The 4,392-nt window shown below is 33.6% G+C and overlaps 1 long non-coding RNA gene across 1 annotated transcript; it reads right to left on the bottom strand.

The window, feature by feature from the left end:
- Positions 1-2,272: 2,272 nt before the first annotated feature.
- Positions 2,273-3,415, bottom strand: LOC122003839. The gene is made up of 3 exons (XR_006118117.1): positions 3,330-3,415; positions 3,129-3,233; positions 2,273-2,359 (listed from the first exon to the last, which is right to left on the bottom strand). It is a non-coding gene; the product is annotated as an uncharacterized LOC122003839 (long non-coding RNA).
- Positions 3,416-4,392: the final 977 nt, after the last annotated feature.

Raw genomic sequence — 4,392 nt, 5'->3', positions numbered from 1 at the left:
CACTCGCTTGGGTGATTTTAGCCATCCGGAATAGGGCTCACCCGACTCATTTTCTGACCTTCTCGAGCAACCTTCTGCTCGCTTCCTTCTCGTTCACTAGCGTACTTTTCTGCAGCGCCTCATCCCTCGAATGCACCGAGCCCATCGACTCTCTTCCATGCCGTCCTTCTCGCTAGCTGCGTCTTTCGCTCGACTTTCTGTGCTCCTAAGTTCCTGCACACTTAAACATAAGGTATCAAACCACAACAGGACCTAACTTGACTTGTTTGATCACATCAAAACCACCACAGGATACTTACAATCTTCCCTTTTTTAATGTGGATAAACGTAAGTTAAGTTAGGGTAAAATAATACATTAAATTAAATGAATATGCATTTAAGACATTAGATATGCAAAAATGTACCCCTTAAAATTAACTTCAAACTCTCCCCTTTTGATTACATTAAAAATAGGAGTTTTGCTAAATTAAATTAAAAGTAAAGTTTAAGGAATACACAAATAGTTACTAACATTTAGGAAAAATTTTGGAGTTTATTCTTGAAAGATTTTTGTGATTTTAAAAATTAATTTAAATAAAAATTATTTTATTTGTTTAAAAATTCTAAAATTTTTTATAAAGGTTAAGCAGACATATTCATAGTAGTAATAAAATTTTCATGAATAAATAAAATCAATTTAAGCAGTAAAAAGAATTATGTATTATAGAAAGATGATTTTTTCTTAAAAATAGTTTTGAGGTTTAAAAAATCTTAAGAAATTTTATAAGACTATAATAGAGTAAGCATTTTTGCAAAAAATTTAAATGTTCAAAAATTGAGTGTTTGAGAATTTTAATATTAAATATTAGCATTTGATAAATAATTCATAGAAAATTAAATATTGGTCAAAAAATTTCAAACATATTTTGTTGGATAGAGAATATTATAAGTATTTAACAAAAAAATTGTAAAAAAAACTTTGAATAATATTTTTAAATTAAAAAAATATAATATTTATTAAAAATTATAAAAAAATACAATGGTAAAAAGATTTTTAAAATTTTCTACAAATAGGAAATGAAATCCTCTTTTTTGGAAAATTTAATACCTAATTAATTTTGAACAGAAATTATAGGATGAAATTTATTTTATCACATTAGGCAATTAAGAGGCAAATATTAAATCAAATTAAAATTGGAAATATGTACAATTTAAACTTAGCATGATTTTGAAACCTAATATAGATTCCTTCCTACTAGATTGATTAAGTATTTTCTAGGAATGTATGTTTTATTATTTTTGTAATTTGATCCTTGTGAAATCTATAATACCAATTTAGTCCTAGATAATATCTAAAATTTGAGCATATAAAATTTTTTAAAATTTTATATTTGTTCCTTTAAATTAACATTTTCAGTTTTTAATTTTCCAAGATCCTCTATTAAGCAAGATTTTGCGAAGATTCTTTTTATTTCTAAATTTTACTTTTTTAATTTTTATTTTTAGTTTTTAATTTACATATTTATTTAGTCATGGATTTAATATCGTAGTATAGTTGATCAGGAGATAAGAGATATACCTCACTTATCATGTTAGATTTGAAGCTTGATTCTCTTCCTGCTTTGTTGCATTCTTCTGAAGTCGCTTGTCCCTCATCGATGCTGGCTTCTGAGGTGCTTTCTTCTTCATGGCTAGCCATCAATGCTAGTCCGACATATGCTTCTATTTCTGCTCAGATGATGAGATTTTTTCCTAACTAGCATTGAGATTCTGTGCTTGCACTACAAGAAAAAAGCTAATAGACAACGCTTTTAAAGCGTTGTCTTTGTGCCTGAAAAAGCGTTGTTAAAGACACTGTTGTTAAAAGTCTGCTCAACGACAACGCTTTTAAAGCGTTGTCGTTTGTAGCAAAGACAACGCTTTTGCAACACTATTACAACGCTTAAAAAGCGTTGTTATTTTTTTACAAAGACAACACTTTTTGCAACGCTTTAAAAGCGTTGTCGTTTTAAAGAAAAAAAATAAAAAAATTTATTTAAAAATCATTATTTTTATATTTACGAAACTATTATTTTTCTTTTACCATGTCTAGATTCAAATTTTATATATAATCAACTCAGCTAATGATTTCAAACTCATACCAAAATAATAGAATTCTGACATTATAAAAGTATTCCTAAACGAAGTGTATAAATACAACACTACTTGCTTTTACAAAATGCTAATAGTAGTACACTGCAAAGTTTAAGGAGAAATATAGGCATTAAACAGCAAGAACAGCCATTTGATAACCAACCGATAATGGTTACATGTTTAGAAACACTCGATTCGAAGCCTTTTAAAGCTCTTTTATACTCGGCCTCATGGTTGGATCAAGTACCTAAAAGAATTCGAACATCAAAATCAGTACATAAGCTGAAAAATAGTACCATGAATAAAAAACCATCAACTTGAATTGAGTCCATAAATGACACATGGAGTACTGAGAATTTCTTAATTTCATGGAATAAATTCATCACATCAATAGGAAACTAAGCGCGATAAGCTACAGAGATTAAACTCTTAGTTGTGATAATTCTACTTTGTCTTCCTCTTTGATCACTCCACTCTCATAACTTCAGAATCAATCTAAAATGGAGTCATTGTTAATGTGATACCAAACAGTAATTTCAGGACCATCATAAATTATTAATTGAACTTGAACTGGATTATACAAAGCATTGCATCACAGAAATAGGATGAAACTCGTAGGAATTCTTAGTAGTTAATATAATGGAAAAGACATTTAATCAAATACTTGATGGGCATGAGTCAATGAAATCATAACGTGTGCAAATTGAAACAAACAGATTGATCTTACCCTGTAACCTCTATATGCTGCTTGGATTTTGATTGCTAAAATGTGGGCATAGTTGGGAACAGTCCTTGGTTTTCTTGCAGACGATTTCGATTGTTGAGCCTTCTTGGGGAGCACTTGTTGCACTCTATGTTGTTGGTGTTACTCATTTTGAACATCCTCCAGTATTCGCTCAATTATGTTTTGTTGTCTATGCATTTGAATAAAGGAACCATTGTCATCATGGTTGGATTTGCTAAATCCCCACTTTTTCTTCTCTCTTTTTTGCAAACAGAAGCTTAGGCTAACTCACTTCATGTTCAATGTTGTCCCTCTCCTGTTCAGTGATTCGATGCAGATCCACATAATCTTTCCGATGCTTAGTGATGAAGTGTTCCAATTCTGAAATACTTTCAAGCTAAAAATAAGAAAATTGTCAAAACATTTATCAAATATGATAGAGATATCACGTATCTAGAGAATATCAAAGCAAGAGACTCTGCAGCTGATGTACCGTCTTAATTGCAGCTTTTTCAAATGGAGGTTTCTCCAAGTGTTTGCGCAAAATGAAGGATGCCAAGAGCGCAACCAATTTGGCCTGTCAAAGACAATGACAAGCCAAAAAAATGTACTGTTATAGCATGGTGCCATTAAAATCTTATGAATTACATGTATCATTGTAGCAGTTTCTAGCGTATGTTGAATTGTTCTCAATTGAAACAAACTCACAAACTGTAAAACTCTGAAATAGAACAAACTTGGAATTCTTTACTGTTGAGAAATAGAAATTACAATTTAAGATATGCATAGCCCAGAGTGAAGCAAGAAGAAAAACTCCCATGAATATTCAAATGAATGCAAGGAACACTAACACGTCAATAGGAAGAAGAAAATTAAGATAGTTTCAATCCAATAACCAACCTCGTCGTAGCCAAAAGAGAGAGCTGTCGCATGGGTAGCTTCCCTAAAATCTTCGGTTCTGTCCCTACTCTTAGCCATCACATAACCTTATACCACCTAATCTCTACCTGCTCATCAACGGTTGGAACCAGTTCGTAGGAGAAACGCTGCTTGCTGGGCTTCTGCTCAACCCGAATGGAGAGGAGGCCTATGGTGATGCTTCGACCTTTGATCAGCCCAAGACAAGAGGAGGCCGTAGATCGATGTGGCTTCTGCTCAACCCGAGAGGGGAGGAGACCGCAGGCGCTATCCTTGTACAAAACAGGGAAGATCCCGGAAGTAGATCCAGGCGGCAGTGTGCCGACCGTAGTGAGCAGAAGCGTCGGTGATCAGCAGGGAGGAGGCCGCAGGCGCTTGCTTAGATCCTTGTGCCGAACCACATCGAGCGATTGCTAAAACATCACATCTGCTGTTGCCCGTTCAAAGCATAAAACAACAAAACCAGGAGAACGATGAGCAGCCTACCTCAGCTAACTATGGAATTGAAGATCACCTGTTTGATTCAGAGAACGAGTCCGCAGTACTCCCCTCTCCAATCCCGTGGATATCACACTCAGGGTCGAAGGGGAATAAGGTCGAACAGGTGGGCGGCATAAAAGGCAGTAGCATCATTCCCT

This window comes from Zingiber officinale, chromosome 7B, assembly GCF_018446385.1.
Source record: "Zingiber officinale cultivar Zhangliang chromosome 7B, Zo_v1.1, whole genome shotgun sequence".
Taxonomy (NCBI): domain Eukaryota; kingdom Viridiplantae; phylum Streptophyta; class Magnoliopsida; order Zingiberales; family Zingiberaceae; genus Zingiber; species Zingiber officinale.
Note: the sequence above shows the minus strand (reverse complement) of the source record. Positions and strands in the feature narration are given on the sequence as shown.